This window comes from Eulemur rufifrons, chromosome 3 (genome assembly GCF_041146395.1).
Source record: "Eulemur rufifrons isolate Redbay chromosome 3, OSU_ERuf_1, whole genome shotgun sequence".
Lineage (NCBI taxonomy): Eukaryota > Metazoa > Chordata > Mammalia > Primates > Lemuridae > Eulemur > Eulemur rufifrons.
Window position 1 is genome coordinate 18,770,751 of NC_090985.1, and position 19,485 is coordinate 18,790,235.

Below are 19,485 nucleotides of genomic sequence, written 5' to 3' on the forward strand. Positions count from 1 at the left end.
GCACCAGGGCATTCAAAAGCTTGGCTCATGCTCCATTCCTTAGGCTGAGAGGCTCCCCAAATGTTTGTTTTATTCTTTAAATTGTACATTTACATTCACACATGCTTTTTTGTTGCATTGTAGTTCATTTATTTTAAAAACCTTATCCCAGTAGCCCACTTAAGCAATGAGAGTTTGCACGCTTAAAAATGTTTAAAATAATAAATTTTATATTATGTCTATTTTACTGCAGTTAAAAAGAAAAAGAAAAAGAGAAGAGGACTTAACTAAAGCAGTGGAGAAGAGAAAGGAGAACTGGCTCAGTGAGTGCTTAGGTGGTGGGAGCAATGGGCTCTGGGGTCAGATGGGAGTCGAGTGAAGACACGAGAGGCGCTGTCGGTGGCCCGGCAGTTGCTGCCCAGGCTCTGAGCTTGCCTCGCTGTGCACCCTCTTTCTTCCACCTCGCCTCTTAGGCCACAAGCTAAAGGCCTTTCACATTCCATGTCCCCCGGATCTCCGCACACAGCACCTTGCTTGCACTGGTGCCCAAAACACATCTTGTTATGAGACTGAGTTTACCAGATGGTCACAGTCACAGCATTACAAATATTCCCAAAAGAGATGAGAAGGTTGCACCATCTGAGGAATGGACACGCTTGAAGCTCTGACTCGGGTGGGGCAAAGGCAATAAATGTAACCTAAACATTTGTACCTGTGAAATATGCTGAAATAAAAAATAATTAAAAAAAAAATAAAGAACTGAGGAGGTAATTATTTCCTCCGGTCCACTCAGAGTGTGAGCACAATTACTGATGGAGCCACACGCTTCCAGTGCGTGAATCCACTCCAAGGACGCTCGTCATCTAAAGAAGCGGTGCTGACTGTCATTTGCAAGGGGCTCTCGAATGGCCTTGTCTCAGCGGCATTGCTAGAATGCTGAGAGACTCCCAGTGCCAGAGCAGCCCATAGACTACAAAGATGTCCCACTCCAGGAAAACTGCCACTGAGAAGGACCCAATAGGTCTGTCAGCCCATCCTTAAACCTTGAAATGGGCAGGACAATTCCAAAGAGCTGTTCCCAGGAAACTCCGAGGGGATGAGCATTCACGAAGACATTGGTAACCTCAGGACACTGCCTCGAAGACAATACATGATTTTACAACAGATTTCTTACATTCCCAGCCAACCACAAGGGACAAGTTATGGGAGTGATATGTGGAACTTAGCAACCACACTCTTTTGGATACAATCTCCAGTAACTGCATTACTCAAATGGCCACTCAGAAGCGTGTGCTGAGTGCAATGGCTAACATGCAACCAGATTTCCATGTCTTGACCGTCAGGATGGTAGATGGCAAATGGTGTGTAACTGGCACAGGAGCACATAACTCCCATGTGGGGAGTGGAGTGGCACCATCTCTATAGCATCCCTACATCTCCCCAGACCCTGATGCCAAGCCATGCACACTACAGGTACTCACATCCTTGTTACAGCACAAACTAAAATACACAGTACCTCTTACTGTCTTATCTTCAAATTCTCTGTCAGTTGGGGGATAAAAATCTGTAATATGCACATGGACATGTATATACCCAAACCTATATAAAACACCCTCTAGGCCAATATGACAATAAGGACTAACATACACATGTTACAGTAAAATGATATAGTCTCAATCCTAATAATTCATTATTCAAGTTTTTAAAAACCAAAACACTGAGGATATTGTAGCAGAATTAGAAGTTATTTTCCACCAGCATGTCCAGTTTTCTCTCCAAGCTTTCAGATGATTTAGAAGAATTTATTCCAGGCATAAGACATTACCAGCCACCATATAATTTGTACTAAAATTACTCAATTCATAACTCACCACTGCTTCCCATATTTTTTATATTTCTTTTTCTTAAAGTATTTATTGCAATTTTATTTTTATTTCTTTAAAATAATTGTTATAGTCATTGTGTTTGGTTAGGAGTTAATCCTTTTTGTGCTCTGGTCTCACATAGAGAATCTTTGCTGGGTGTAAGATTCTTGGATTGCAGCCTTATTTGCAATAGTTTGCCAACACTGTTCCACTATCTTCTAGCATACAGCCTATAGGTACGCAGTTTAGTACTAATCTGATTCTATTTACCTTGGCACAAAATCTGGAAGCTTATATGATTTTCTGTCCACTCAGAGTTCAGAAATTCCATCAGTATACGTGTGGATGAGGGTCTTTTTTCATTAACTTTATACAGGATTCGTTCTGTGGTTCCTTTCCAGATCAAGTCCCACATCTTACTTTAGCTACAGGAAGCTTCCTGCTATTTCTTTTTTATTTCTCTCCCTCACAGACTTTTTCTCCTTCTGAAATACCTCTGGGATTTGTCCTCTAAATCATTTAACTTTATACTCATCACCCATTTCATCCTATTTTTTCTGTGTGGTATAAATTAGTTCCTCCACTTGACCTTCCAAAATGCTAATTCAGTTTTTAGCAAGACATGGCATGTGACTTATCTTTGATCTTGTTGGGGACAAAAAGCCCCTATGACACCACTGCAGGTCTCTCAGCAAGTGCCAGATTGCTGGGCGTTATTAGATACAGTGGTGGGGGGTGGGGGGGGTGGGGAGGGGCGGTGATTTTCTGCACCTGCCCCCAGGTCCAGCGGTTCCAGACTTCCCACGGGAGGGGCCAAACATCTACCTTTGAAGCAAGCAAATCTAGCCACTATCTGGAATCCTTTATTCTTTACATTTAAATATTTAATCCATCTGAAAAGTATACACATACAAGGTAGGAAGCAGCTTAGTTTTCTACAAAATAGCCAAACTTTGCTACCCTGCAATTTCGAATCTATGAAACTGGTTTGTCTCAGGTAGGAGTCAGGCATCAGTTGTTACAAAGACTCCCCAAGTGATTCCAATATACAGCAAAGTTTGGGCACCACTACCTCACCTAGATATCCCAATACCCTTTACTGAATAAACTATTCTTTTTCTCATGTCTTAGGGTGATCAACCATCTTGTCTTAACACTGAAAGTCCCATGTCCCAGACAAACTGGGATGGCTGGTCCCCCATATCTCGTATGCTAAGTTCTTATATAAACTTAGGTCTGTTCCTAGACTTTCCAGTCTATACCATTTCTATCTGCCCAGCAACCGCACCACACCATTTTAATTACTTTGACTTTAGAGTATCTCTTAACATTAGATAAGCCCAGCTCTCCCGCACTATTCTCATTTTTAGATATTCCCCAGCTATTTTCTCATTTATTCTCCCAAATGAACTTAAGAGTTATCAGGTTCAAGTTTCCCCAATATTCCAGTGAAATTTGGGGGGCATAGCTTTAATTTATAAATTACTTTAGGGAAATTTTTCATAATTATAACATTGGGTCTTTTCATCCAATTTCACCCAAGAAATAACTCCCCATTTATGCAAGTCTTTGCTGTTTTCTTCATAGCTGTAGACGTCAATATTAAGTTTATTCTTAGATATATTATTTTTGTGGCTGTTTTGAATGGATTTTCTCTCCCATTATATATTTACCTGGTTATTGTTGGTACATAGAAAACCCTACTGACTTTGTAAAAATATATCTTACTAGACTATTTTAAAATCCTAATAGTTTTTAGTTGATAATGTAAATGATAGCATCTTTTAATAGTCGCCCACTGTGTTTCTCCTTTCCAGCCCTGACCTGCACAGTCAGTAACAAGGGTTGACTTTGTCCTCATTTTAATGAAAATGCGTTTACTTTACCAGGGCTGGACTGGGGGAGACAAGTGAGGCACCAAAATACTCAGAAATCAAAATAAATAATATTTTAACGCAATGCTTTTTAAAAACACATAACTCATGCCAAAAAAAAATCCACAATGAACAAAATATCAAAATTTTAAATAAAGATAGGATTGGTATTATTGATTTTTCCTTTTGCCCCAGGCTGCCATATGGCTCAGCGGGGCACTGCTAATGATCCTGTTTTTTCACCATTAACTACAATGCTGGCGGCTGGCTAAAGAGAGCTCTTTTCTAGAGTTTGACACCAGGCCTTTTGATGTAGTTCTCTTTCCTGTGGATACAAAGGGAAAGGGATCCACAGCATCTGCCTAGGAAGGCAGCCACATCTTCAAAGATTCTGCAGAATTACTGTTAACCTACTGGGGCACTTTTGGTATAAGAGAAAGAGCCCTCCTATTAAAGACGAAGACTGAAGGTCCTTGTTTAAATTTGTCCTCTGTTTACTGTGAGGCCTTGGGCAAGTTATTTCATGGAGGGATGTCCTTCCCTCCTTGGGAGATTGGAAATGACAGTACCTGCCTGCAGGGCTTGAAGTGGGTTAAATAGGAGAGTACCCAGTGCAGGCTTGAACACCATAAACACTCCTGCAGGGAGTTACGGAAAGCTTTAAATGAAATGTTAAGGGAGAGGATGCCTGTAGGGGTATGTCTTAGATGGGGAACAGGGAACTCTGCCAACACAGGTGGATGGAAGTGGCTGCAGTCGAGTGACAGTGACCCGGGCTGTGTACACAAAGTGCATCTCTGCAATGGGGTACAGGTGCATCTCGGTGGGACGGCTGAAAGGGGAGAATACTTTTGGAAATCCAAGAGTTACTCTGCCAATGCAATGATTCGCTCATTTTGAGGGGCACGAGGCCCACCTGGGGAGTATGCAGGTTCATGGCCCAAGATTCTGAGGAGGTAGACCAAAGGCCGGACCTAGTGCAGCAGGTGGTTCTGATGTTGGAGGCCGTAAGATTGCACTTGAAAATTCTGCTCCAAATAGGTGCCTGCAGGTCTCTAGTGACTTCCCCCTGCCTATGGAATGAATTCAACCTCCTTCCCAACAGAGAGGAGGCCCTTCCCTAGCTTCCCAGGCCCACCACATTCTGAGCCTTCTTCCCTGAGGTTGGGGAGGGAGGAAAACTCTCACCAGCTTCTTCAAGCAGGGGCAAAGGTGGGTGTCCCAGCAGAACAGGGCTGTTCAGAGAACAGCAGACAGTTTCAGGACCAGGAAGATGGAGTGTGGCCAAGGGGAGGTGAGAAGGAAAGGTGGGCAAAAGAGTAAGTAGAATCAGGTGCTTCTTTAAAAGAAATAGTTCTCCTATTGGATTTATAACAGCTAATTTAGTTCAATCAAAGTGTAATCCTGCAAGGACCTAACACATTGCCTTTTGCACGGAAGCAGTTTGCAGCCTGGTGAGAAAGGATTCCATTTACAACACCTCTACTGACAAACAACTTTTTCAGGAAGCCCTTTCGTGCCTGAAGGAAGGTTCCACACAGCTGCCAAACCCAGCCTGCACGGCTGCCAGGCCCTGCAAACTTGCAGGCACGTCTGGGGAAAAGATCTGCAATTACTTCGACTGCATACTCCTTCTGGGCGCACAACTGTTCTTCGGGACAGCTGCCCTGTAGGAGGGTGGGAAGAGCTTCACTCTCCACCTTGGGAGAGAGCCGGAGATGTGACTAACCTAGCACATCGTGTTAAAACTGATGTGGGCAGATTTCTGTGCTCAAGAGGTGACTGCTTCTGAAGGCACATTGCTTCCCAGTGATGAGGATGACAATCTGTTTTGCTGTGTATTTTTAATAGAGAATACAAAGAAGAATGGACACCCCCTCAAAGCTGTTCCACCCACAGACAGACACTATACTTTTGCAGTATATTTCTTTCTAGCCTTTTTTCTATGCCTCTCTTTTAAATGGCTGAGACCATACCATACACACAGATTCATGTTTTTCTCTTTTCTTTTACATAATATGATAAGCAATAATAACTCTCCCTAAGTATCATCTTAATGTCTACATCACATTTCCTGGCTGAATACACATAATCTGACTGCAGCAGACTCAATGTTTATGTCCCTCCAAAATCCCTATGTTGAAATCCTAACCCCCAATATGTTATTAGGAGGTGGGGCCTTTGGGAGGCGATTAGGTAGTGAGGGTGGAGCCCTCACAAATGGGATTAGTGCCCTTAGAAAAGAGCTCCAGAGAGCTCCCTCACCCCTTCCACCATGTGAAGACACAGTGAGAAGACGGCCATCTGTGAACCAGGAAATGAGCCCTCACCAGACACCGAATCTACTGGCACCTTGATCTTGGACTTCCCAACCTCCAGAACTGTGAGAAATAAATGCTTGCTGTTTGGGCCACCCAGTCTATGACATTTTTGCTATAGCAGCCTAAGACAACTAAGACACTAACTATTCCCCTACTGAAACAGGTTTATGTCCTGGTTTTGTGTAATAAATAATGCTGTGATATTTCCCTAAGGATATACTATAGCCCTTTTCCCTGCTTCCAGAACCTTTCTCCAGGACCCTTTAAAACTTTCTTTGCTACATATGGTGACAACCCAAGATGAGCCCAGAAGAAGTATGGCCAGGAGAGAGTTAACCATCCCTACCATGGGGGCTGAGAGCTTTGCATTGCAGAATGTGTACACAACATATTGAGGTTCTTTGCTTCTGATCAATCATATTAAAGATAAATCCTTCACAACAGACCATCTGGAAAGCAATTCAAATGTACAGGGGAAGCACGATTACCTGCTACATGTCCAAGAAAATGAGGCCCTATGTCCAGACTCAATTAATTCTATAACAGGACATAAATCAGTAGAAAATGCAGCCCCTGACACTGCTCACCACTTGCCTCCTGAAACATCCTAATGAGATGTGGGAAATAAAAGCTCATTGTGAACAATAAAGAGCTCCTGTGTCCTTATTCTAAACCATGTTTCTCTTTGGCATGGGAAAGTAGCATTAGCTGGCTCTTAGAAGAGCTGGTAATATAGCAGACTAGAATGAAAAAATAGCTATTCAGTGACCACAAAACAGGCTGGATGAAATCATATACAAATGAGATATGGATGCAGCCAACTGTTGCTGATACCAATCTTGTCCCCAGTTTGGTCTCACATGCTGTAAAGATAATATTCCTTTGTTCCTTTCAAATATAATTGAGTTGCTTTGACTACACACAATTTGGGTTTAAACAGTCCTGGAGTACACTTGAATAATCAGCTCAAACATTCCAGTCAAACGTCACTAAATAAGTATTTCACTTCACGATCACAGATAACTACAAGCTCTGAGAGAAGGTTAATAAATTAATCTTCCAAAAACCAGGCTGATGTCCAACACTGCCAAGCAAGACCCTATAACCTAGTTCAGGGTCACAGAGAGATGTGCTTCTCCTTGACAAACTGGCAGTGAAATGGACAAAAATGTTGAGCACACACTAAACCTTCCATAACAGGATCCTACTTAAATCAATGTTAGCACATCCACAAGACAATTATGTGGCCACTGAAATGTTTACAAAGACGTTATCATATAAAATGCATTGTTATTGTTTATTCACAACCAAATAAATGTAGAATAAACTGTAAAGAAATACATTAAAATATTAGCAAGGGTTGCCTTTGAGTGGTGAGACAATGGTATTAACTTCTCTTCTTTCTTCATTTTTGGGTGTGGTACTTCCATAGGCAAATAATTTGTAAAAAGACAGGTGCCATGAAATGTTAGCTCTCTGAAGCCCCACAGAGCCAGCCTTGGCCGGCCACGCTTGTCAGGTGACACTTCTGCAATGGTAAGGATGGAGGTCTACGCACCCCTTGGAAGAGACCTGGGGTGGGGGTGGGGGCTCATTTGTTTCTTCTGGGCTTTCAATATAGCGGGGCATCTACCCCACTGCATCCTCATCTCAGAATGGCAAAAGGAGATGATCTTAAATACAACTAAAAACTGTTGTCACCCTTCATCATCAACAGCTAGTCTCCAGGAGCTGGTAGTTTTAATTATATTTCCCACAATGTAATCTACATGTGAAACCAAAGTTAATGCCTTACAGACACAAACAGGGTAACCATGTATACTCCTGGGCCAGAAGATATTTGCTGTTCTTATCGGTTACCCCAACAGTAAGAAGTAAATTCTCTCCTACAGGGACTTCTGGAAATAGTGGTGGCTTACCAAAGTCTCCCTCTGTATGGCATGCTCGTTGCTGCATGCCTTTAGGGGAAGGGCAAGGGTCCAGATAAGAAAGCTATTAAACACAAAATGCTACCAGCACTAACCTTTTCCTTAACACGCTTGAAAAAGAGGCACAACTTCTGCACCTGCCAGACCTTGTGCTAAGAGGTACATTGCTAAATACACTTTTTACCAAATCCATCCTCAGAGATAAAGAAATCTGTCACCCTCTGAGAAGCAGCCACAAGATCAGAGGGAAAAAAGGGATTTGTTTCTGCTGGCTGTCCTGTTATTTTTACATTTTTTTCTAGCCACTTCCAAGTGCATGCCTTGCTGTGAAGATTTAAAATAAACTATAAACTATGTCCATGTTATAGGCTGAATTGTATCCCCTCAAAATTCACATGTTGAAGCCAGAACCCCCAGTACCTCAGAATGCATCTTGTTTGGAAATAGGGTCATTGCAGATATAATTAGTTAAAAAAAAAAAACATTTGGGTAGGCCTTAATCCAAATGACTAGTGTCCTTATAAAGAGGGAAATTTTGGAGACAGACGTGCAAACAGGGTGAATGCCGTGTGAGGATGAAGGCAGAAATCTAAAAGCAAGGGGACACCAAAGATTGCCAGAAACCACCAGAAGCTATGGAGGGGCCTAGAACAGACCCTCCCTGGAAGCCCTCAGAAGGTACCAACCCTGCTGACACCATGATCTAGAACCAGCCTCCAGAACTGTGAGACAGTTAAGTTTCTGTTGTTTTATGCCACCTGGTTTTGGACTTTGTTATGGCTGCCCTGGCAAACTAATACAATCCATTTCTCAAAGTTAAGAGTTCCCTTGTTTTTCATCTTCTGGGGAATTCTCCAACACGTAATCAGGAGTGTTTTTCACCTTGGATGAGACCGTTTTTTTTTTTTTTTTTTTTTTTAGCTATTCAAGTTCCCTTGCCTTTTCATATAAATTTTAGAATCAGCTTGTTGATATCTATTTTAAAAATCCCACTGGGAATTATATATTACACTGAATCGATAGGTCAATTTGGGAAGAATTAACATCTTAACTATATTGAATCTTTCAATACATAAATATAATGTATCTTTCCATTTATTTAGGTCTTTGATTTCTCTCATCAGTACTTTGTAGTTTCTGGCAAACAGATCTTGCACATTTCCTTAATTATATGTATTTCTTGCTTTTTGTTTTGTTTTGTTGCTGTTGTACATGTTACTTTTTTTTTTACAATCGTTTATTGACATACTATAGAAATATAACTGATTGCTGTATATTGACCTTGCTATATTCATCATTAGTTCTATGAGCTTTTTGTAGATGCCATGGAATTTTGCAAACAATAACGAAGTCTGCAAATAGAGTTGTTTTTATTTTTCCTTTGCAATCGATACACCTTTTCTTTTTTTGCCTTACTACACTGGTAAGACATCCTGTACAACGTTGAATAGGAGTGAAGATACCCACAGACCTTGCATCGTTCTTGATCTTAGGTGGAAATCATTCAGTCTTTCACCACTAAGTACAACGTTAGCTGTAAATTATCTGTAGATGCTCTCTTTCAAGTTGAGGAAGTTTCCTTTTATTCCTATTTGCTGAGAGGTTTGGATTTTTTTTTTAATCATGAATGGGTGCTGAATTTTGTCAAATGCTTTTTCTACCCCTGTTAAGGCACTCACGGTTTTTCTTCTTTACTCTGCTAACATGGTAGAATACACTGATTAATTTTTGAATTTTGAAGCAGCTTTGCATTCCTGGGATTACCCTATTTGGCCATGATATATTAACCCTAGATATTGCAGGATTCACTTTGTTGAGGATTTTTGACATCTTTGTTCACGAGGGACATTGGTCTGTAATTTTCTTTGCTTGTAATAAGCTTTGTTTCTCATATGAGAGTAATGCTGGCTTCATTAAGTGAATATGGAAGAGTTCTTGCCTCTTGCAGTTTCTAAAAAAGATTGTGGAGAATTGGTATTATTTCTCCCTTAAATGTTTGGTAGAATTCAGCAATGAAACCATTTGGGCCTGGAATTTCTTTTTTGTAAGGCTTTTAACCATAAATTTGACATCTTTAATAGATACAAGAAAATTCACATTCTCTATTTCTTGAATGAGTTTTGGGGATTCATTTCTTTAAATGAATTGGTCCATTTCTTAAGGTGGAAGCTTAGACTGATTTGAGATCTTTCTTCTTTCCTAATATAAGCATTTATTGCTATAAACTTCCCTCTAAGCACTGCTTTAGCTGCATGTCACAAATTTTAATTTACTACAATTTCATTTTCATTCAGTTCTAAATATTTAATTTCTCTTAAGACATCTCCTTTGACCAATGGGTTATTTAGAAGTGTGTTGTTTGATTTCTAAATATTTGGTAATCTCCCCAAAACCTTTCTATCATCAATTTCTTATTTAATTCTATTATGGTCAGAGTGAAGACCTTGCAGGATTTCAATTTCTTTAAATTTGTTAAGGTTTGTCTTATGGCCTAAGATACAGCCTCTTGGTGAAGGCTCCATGTACACTTGAGAAAAATGTGTATTTTGCTGTTATTGGGTGGAGTGTGCTGTATGTGTCAATTAAAATATGTGGTTGGTAGTATTGTTTAGCCTTTGTGTATTTTTACTGATTTTTTATCTACTTGTTCTATCAATTACTGAGAGAGCACTGCTGAAATCATTAATTATGCACTTGCCTATTTCTGCTTTCAGTTCTGTCAATTTTTGCTCTGTGTATTTAAGAGCTCTGTTTTTAGGAGCATACACATTTAGGATATTTACATCTTTTTAATGAACTAAACCTTTTATCATGTATAGTGTCCCTCTTTATCCCTGGTAATTTTCCTTGTTCTAAAATAGACATTCTCTGGTGTTAAAATAACCATTCTACCTTTCTTTAAATTAGCGTTTGAATGGTATCTCTTTTACCATCCTTTTACTTTTAGTCTCTATATGTCATATTTAAAGTGGGTTTCTTGTAGAAAGCATATAGTTAGGTCTTGGTTTTGATCTAATCAGTTAATATGTATTTTTTAATAGTATTTAGGTCATTTACATTTAATGTATTTATTGATATGACTGGATTTAGATCTACCCTGTTATTATTTTCCTGTTTGTTCCCTTTGTTTCTTATCCTTCTGTTTCCCATTTCCTGTCTACTTTTGCATTGTTTTAATTTTTTTTTTTTTTTTAGTATTTCATTTATCTATTGTCCTTTTGGCTTTATTTCTTTGTATCATTTTTTTAATACTTGCTCAATGATTATAAAATACATACCTAACTTTTTATGGTCTACTTTGGGTTACTATTTCACCATTTCAAGTAAAACAGAAAGTTTCAACAATGTCTTTATCCACACTACTTAATGCTATCTATAGTTGTCATATATATTACATCTACACACACACACCCCGCCATCAATGTCATAATGTTTTCTTGAAATACTCATACATACTTTAGAGAACTTAAGAAATGAAAAATAGTCTATTATATTTACTCAGATATTTTACCATTTCTGTTGCTCTTCTTTCATTCCTGAAGTTCCAAGTCCCTTTGGCATCATTTCCCTTCAGCCTGAACTACTTTCCTTTTGCAATTTATTTAAATCAGGCCTGCTGGCAACAAATTCTTTCAGTTTTCCTTCCTCTCACCTCCATGCCTGAAAGATTTATTCAGTGAACACAACAGAATTCTGGACGTTGAAGCTGTTGTTCCCCTGCCCTCTGGCCTCCTTCGTTCTGATGAGAACTCCCCATCATTTGAGTCATTGTTCCTCTATACAGAATGTGTCATTTTTAATATGTAAGCTTTCAAAATTTCTCTTTTATCTCCAGTTTTCAACAGTGTGATAATGATATGTCTGGGCATGATTTTCTTTTGCTTTATCCTTAGGGGATTTTTGAGCTTCTTAAATTTATAAATTTATATCATTCACCAAAATTATGTTTTCAGGCATTATTCTTCAGATATTTTTTATGCAACAAGATCTTTCTCCTTTCATTCATAAATTCCAATGGCATAAATGTTAGAGCTTTTGATGTTGTTCTAAAAGTCCCCAAGCACTTTGCTCATTTCTTAAAATCATTTTTCTCTCTGTTATTCAGGATAATTTCTATTGATCTTCTTAGAGTTAACTGACTCTTTCCTGTGTCATATACATTTTGCTTTCGAACTCATCCAGTGAAATTTTTATTTCAGATATATTTTTCATTTATAAAACTTCTATGTTTTATTTTTTATAGTTCATATTTCTTTGCTGAAAATTTGTAACTTTCCATTAATTTCAGAAGTGTCTACCTTTTACCTCATGGAACATGGTCATAACAGTCACTTTATCATCTTTGATAATTCCAACATCTAGCTCATCTTAGGGTTGGCATTTCTTGATTCTCTTTCCCCTTGAGAATTGGTCATAACTTTTTTTAAAAAACATTTTAATTGAGCGATTGGAGAATTGGTCAGATTTTCTTGCTTCTTTTGTATCCCAAATAATTTTGAAATTGCATCCTAGACAGTTTCTAACTCTAGCAAACATTGATTTTCATTTGTTTTATCAAGCAGTAAGCCCATTTAGGTTCAGACCACAAGTTCTGTCTCAACCTTCTTGAGGAGGTAGCTCTAATATCAGTTCAATTTCAAAAGCCCTTGCTGTGCTATGTGGGTCTATTCCTTGCATGAAACACTCAGGGACTGAGTTTGGTACCTGGGCCAGGGTTTATACTGCAGTTTGGTTCCGAAGCCTTTGGGTGTGTCCATGCACACAGTTGGTTCAGGCACATAAATAGGGGATCCCCATTTCCAGATCTCCCCTCTCCAAGATTTCTTCCATATTCTCCTACTATGAGACGCCCCTTTTCCTGGTTCTTCTGGCCATAAAGTTGGTGCTTTCTCGGAGTTTTAGCGCACTGCACTGTTTCGTAGTTTTGTGTAACTAGAGCCCCTGCTGAGGGCAAAGTAGAAAGAAAAAGGGAGAAAAAATGGGTATTCTTCCCACAGCCTTCACACAATAACCGGTTCCTCTATGCAAAGAGTTGAATTTTCTCTCAGGATTTTAGGTGCTCTGATTCTGGCCTCAGGGCAGGGCCAGGAGAGAAGAAAAGACAAATACAAAACAGTGACTCCTCCCACTCTTCAGCTGCCGGCTACCTTTGTCCAGTCCTCTGGCCAGAAAGACCTGTTGGGTTTTGTACAGAGCTCCCACCCTTGGTTTCCGCTATGCTATTTCCCAAGTCAGTAAGCACTCAGATGAAAGGAGGGGAAAAAATCAACCAGAGAAAACTCAATGCCCACGTACTGGGCATTCGTGTTTTAACTTCTCTCCCAGTGGGGTTACTTTTCATGCTGTCCTGAGTTTTCAGTTCTAATCAGTGACAGAAATGGGCTATAGGGGGCTTAATCCATCTTCGCCAGCACTGTATGTTCTCCATAGATCTGTTTATAGATTTTGAAAAGCACATTGATTTAAAACCTACTTATTTTTATTTCATTCAATTTGTCAAACACATGTAACTGCCAATCAATGCTTGGCTCAACCTGACACTCCCAGTATTGGCACCAGCAGGAATGGTCACTGCCATAGGAGAATGACAGCTCCTAGTCCTGAGGTCCTAAACCCCAGCTGCATGTTAGAATCAACCTGGGGAGGTTTTAAAAATATCAATTCCTGGATCTTGTCACAGCTGCATAAGGTCAGAATTTCTGGGTGGGGCCCCAACATCAGTATTTTAAACTCTGACATTCAGCCAAGGTTGAGAACCACTAAACTGGGTATAACGAAAATATGAAGGGTCTATGGCCCTTCATGGCAGCCCCTGTGTTCTCTCAGAGTCCATAGACCCTAATGGGAAGCTGTGAGCCAGGAGAATAAGGAGGAACTGAGGAAGGAATGGGACCTTCATGTTGCCGAAGGGTTGGCCACAGAGTCTCCTTCACCATGTGCCCCTACCGGTATCTGAGGTCTTTGGTGAAGGTAATAAGATATCACCTTCTTTAATAACACATAAAATCTCAAGGGCCCTGCCTGACCAGGGTCCCTCATAGTAATCCTCCTCTTGGGCCTTAGGAAGGCAACGCAACTTCTTAGCACCAGCCCCAACACACACACACACACACACACACACACACAGCTCTCTCTCCCCTTTACAGCCTGACACAAGGTGAAATAACGCTGCATTTTCAAAGGACACATTTAAGGCAGCATGTCTCCCCACCTCCATCCTTTTCCTTGATAAATAATACTAAATCATCTCTAGGTTTTTCTAAAAAATGTATACAGATAGGAAGAAGCCAAGAAGGAAGTGCTTGCATGTCCCTTCAGGTCCCCTATTCCAGATGGAAGGTCTGGGGTTCTTTCCCCACACTTAACTTAATGGTTTAGCATTGTCTTGGGGGCTCTAATCACAGGACGAGGACATTGGACTGTCAAATTTTCCAAGTACAGCTTTGCTGATTTGGTTCAGAGTTGTGTAGACAAGACAGGAAACCAACTCATATTAAGAAAATATGTAAAATCAGTTTCCAAAGCTAACCATCCAAGGACAACCCCTGGTTTCAATCCCCTGTACCTCTGTGCTCATCCATAGCTGAGGTCCTGTTAGTTCCTCCCTGAGGCTGGGTCACTTGGGGCCAGAAGAGGGCATTTCCCAGGGGTGTTATGGAAGGACATGCCTGGAAAGAAGCCTATGGTGAGCCAGTTACCCAACACCAAGACAGAGAGGGCCCTAGAATTCAGACAGTAGTGGGGGAGAGCTTATTGCCAAAACAGGGCTGTCAATCACAGCCCCAGGTATCTTGAAGCACCATGAGTCGCGGGGGCTTGCCAGGGGTGCCAGCCAAAGAGTGGACAAGGCCCGGGGCATTAAGAAGATGCCAAAATCCATGGGGAAAAACAGTCCCTCTACTGTGGTTTGAATGTCCCTGCCAAAATTTGTTGAAATTTAATTGCCATTGAAACAGTATTAAGAGACGATACCTTTAAGAGGTGATTAGGCTACGAGGGCTCTGCCCTCTAGAGTGGATTAATGCTGTTATCGTGGGAGTGGGTTAGTTATTGAGGGAGCAGGCTCCTGGTGAAAGGATAAGTTCAGCCCCCATTTAGTCTCTCTGTCTCATGCTCTTGCCATGTGATGCCCTTCTGCCCTGTTATCAGGTAACAATAAGGTTCTCACCAGACGCCACACTCTTGGACTTCTCAGCCTCTAGAACCATGAACCCAGTAAACTGTTTTTTTATATATAAATTACCCAGTCTGTGGTATCCTGTTATAGCAGCATAAAATGGACTAAGATATCCTCTAACAAGGAGAGTCAAGGGTCCCAGTCACTCTGGCACTGATTTCTTCCCATCCTCACCAAACTCTGGCTGCCTCAGGCCCTCACCCGCAAGGGGCCCATATAGACCCTCTTCTCCTATGTGGCCCCGCAGCTCCCACCCAGTCCCAACAAACCCCCTGGAGACATCCGCCCATGGTAATGGCTGACCTGTGATCTCACACAATGATTCACATCATCCTTCCCACAGCACACCCTAGGCTGTCTGCCTGGTCCCTGGAACATTCTTCAACTTTCTGTACGTGGTGCCTACACACTGACCCAGTCCATAAGCTGACAGAGGCAGGGGCTGGGTCTCCTATTTAGGTGTCCTCTGGTGCCTAGCAAAAGGGATTCAATGATAGCTGCTGAAAGGGTATAAATGAAATGCAAAATGCTGAAATTAAACTCCCAAAATGGATAAATCACTTTGTCAAATGATTATCTTCTGAATAAAAGATCTCCCAAAGGATGTCTATAAGTAGCCAGCTTCTCCTGGCTTATTTTAAGTGATTTAACTTTATTTATGCACAACATTTTTATAAATGTTTCCACTATGGGAAGCAGGGAACTCTAGGATGTTTAGCACAGGGGGTCATAAAAGAGATATGGAAGTCACCTGCTAAGCCTCAGGTCACCCCTCCTATGGAAGCCACCTGTGGGAAACTCTTAGGCCCCAACCTAGACTGATTGAAACCCACACACGCAGGTTCCCCAGCCCCACACCCCTCACAGGGGCAGAGGCGGCTCTACCCCAGACCCCACCAGATTTCTCTAGGGCTGTCCCCCCACCCCTCAGCTCAGCAGCCCTGTCTTCCTTCCTGGCCAGGCACCCGTGGCTGCTGGTGAGATTTGATTTGAAGTGAGTGTCGCTGCAGAAGTGCCCTTCCCAGTGCGGGTGATTCTGATCCTTCTGGAAGGAGATTCGGGGGGCCTTTGCCTCCTAAGTAACATTTTCTTCCCCTAGAAAAGCCTGCTAAGGGAAGAGACTGTTGGCACTTTCAAGAAAGGGCCCTGACTGTGGTTTTTCAAGACAAAAATAAAAACACAATATCCCGGCCATCTGTCAGGCAGTGAAGCTGAGGCAAGGCAGCGATGCGTAGCTGCAGGTGATGGGGAAGCATGGGGGTGAGGGGCAGGGCAGCCTCTGGTAATGACCCCGGCACTTCTTCAGCCTCCTGGGCCCCTCTCCTGAGCCAGAGGGCACAGCCAGGGCCAGCTAAGGGGGTCACCAGCGGTGGAGCCTCTGGGCCTTGGCTTGCAACTGGGAAAGTCCCTAGAGCTGCCCCAGTGGGGGATTGCAGGGTAACAGTTAGCACCCTTGGGTGTCCATACTCAGCCCCAGCTCTTTCTGTCCCCTCATGTCCTCTCTGGCTGTTCTGAACCCCAATAGTTCCTTCACATGCAGCAGTCACTGGGGGACTGGGCCCCACACCCAGAGTTTCTGATTCAGCGGGTCTGGGGTGGGGCCAGGAGTGTGCACTTCTATCACACACAGCAGATGCTGATGCTGCTGGCCCAGGGCTCAAAGTGGTAGAGAACCACTGCTGTAGAGGTGGAGCATCACATCAGTCTCTCGTCAGGTAATGTGCTGCAAGGCCCCTGCCCTCTCCAGCAGACACATTTTTAAAATCAATTAAAAAAAAAATCCCATGATTACTTCCCAGAAAAATAGATTAACAGGTTCCAGATGTGAGACTAAAACACAATAATGACAGGTCCCTCCAAGGTCCCCCACCCACCCACTATTCCACCACCCTCACTGAAAATAAGAAACAGGGGTTCCAGGCCACATCCATTGTCACTTAACTGGCATGAGCAGAGTCTTGAGCACACAAGAGCCCCTACACGAGGTGATAGTCGATTCACCCTTTCTTGGCAATATCTGGGCAAACACACCCAACTGCCCTCCCAGGCTGTTCCTGAACCTATTTCTCAACACCCGGCAGCTATTTACTAATTTATTCTAATGAACCCTCAATCACAACCACTAAGTGTTCACTGCTCCCTTGGCAAGCCCTCACACCTCTGCCTGACTGGCTCGGGGTCCCCACCAGACTGAGGGAAGGGCAGTGGCCCCAGGTGACATGCCTGGCCACTCACACTGATGCAGCAGCCCATACGGGAACTGTCTGCACGTGCCCACCAATGTCCATTAAAATCCAATGAGTCCTCAGATCCTGGGCAGAGGCACCAGGGAAGGAAGAACCTCCTTGGGAGCCTTGTGTGGAAGTGATCTTTATTCCTACCAAACTTTCTATTCTGCCATTCTAATGTAAAACCACAGCCAAGAATCCAAAGCAAAAACACAGCACAGGATCTATGTTAATGGTTCTCGAAATGTGATCCCTGGACCAGCAGCATCAGGGTCACCTGGGAACTTGGCAGAAAGGGAAACTCTTGGGTCCAAACCTAGACTGACTGAAACCTTCCAAGGAGAGCCCCTTTGCTCCATAACCATGAACCCTAGCTATGGAAACTTGCTCTTAACACTACCTTCCTTTCCTCAGTATCAAGATAGCATCCTGTCCACAGCCTGCCCACTACCCTCAACCTCCCCTCGGGTAGTTGTGGCTGTCCTGGGATCCAGAAATGAGGTAGAATGTAGCCTACCTGGCAGATCCTGGGCAGCTGTGCTGTGGAAATGGGCACTGTGCTATCCCAAGCTCAGTTGTCATTCACACCTGCCAACTAAGGAATAGGGTCCCTCCTCCAGATATTTCATGGAAGCACCAGATCTTCCTTACACCAGACTAGGGGTCCTTATCAAAGATCAATTTACTCATCCTATCTTCAATTATATGCAGAAATTCTTGATACCCATATGAAAACACTAGTTTATTAGAGCATCTAAAGGACTATCTTCTGTATAATTTAGGGGATGGGTTTCATAATTTATAACAATAAAATTGAAGTAGGTATCATTAATTGACTTAGAGGTCAAAAAATCTGGAGGTCTTTCCCACCTGTCCTAAGCCCTCTGGAATTCCCCACAGTCCAGAGCCACTAGAGCTACTTTTTCTTAAAATGACTCAGAAGTAGACAGAAACCTAAGGCAGTGACCAAAATACTTTTTCAGAACATGTTGGGAGGTGGGCCTGGAAATCTATCTTTGTAGGTAGCACCTCAGATAATTTTTATGTATCTTATAGTTGGAAAATTACTGGCCTAAGGGATCCCTTCTATGAATGGTGAGCCTACTTTAAAGTAACCATAAAGCTGTGCTAGATTAAAAAAAAAAAAAAAAAAAAACCAAAAAACGGTGACTTCCGCGGACCAGAAACTTTATGAATCACTGAATGGGAAGGCAGATGGAATCAGACAGAAGTATGAAATCATAGTCCAAACTAGGCACAGAAGAGGACTGCTGGGAAAAGTGGGAGAGACTCCAAGGTGGCTTCAAGGTGGCAGATTCCAGGGCAGAAGGGTAGACTATTACATAAGATCAGCCTGGAGATCTGTCTTCCCTCCCCTGCCTCCACCTCCAGGGCCAGGTACCATTTGGTAGAAAGGAAGAAAGAAGGTGGGGAGGAAGGATGTTAAGAGGTCAACCAACAGTGCTGCCACACACATCATGGTGGATTTCCAGGACAGTAAGGATAAGGGCAAATCCTAAAAGCTTTCAGAGGTGGGGTGGGGATTATATACAAAGAAGCAAGAATCAGATTATGAGGTTGATATCATACTTATCCTCGGCAACACTGAATAATGGGAGAATGTGTCCCAAGTTCTGAGGAAAAGAACCTTGGTCAGAATTTGTATCCAGCCAAACTATCCTTCCCAAGATAGGTCAAGATATAGATGTTTCAGCCATGCAAATAGAAAAAGAATTCTTGAAAAATGAATCGTTACCAAAAAAGGAAACACAAATTCAAGAAGAATAGCAATGATGAGGAGGGGAGAAATTCTAACATGACTAATCTTAAATAAGTGATGATTGTAAAATTCTTCAATAAGCTGGCATTCTAGAGCTAAAATCAGAAATTATATCAACATAAGAGAAAGGAGAGGGCTAGGGAGGAAGCAGAGGAATGTAAGCATATGCTAAGATTTCTGTTTTGTAAGGGAGGAGGATATATTCCTTAACTCTGTCAATATAAAAATATAAGTTTATCTTTGGCTTATTTTTATAAGAGAGGAATAGATGGTATAATTTCTAAACCATTAGAGGAAAACAAACACAGAAAACTCAATCCACTCAATAAAAGA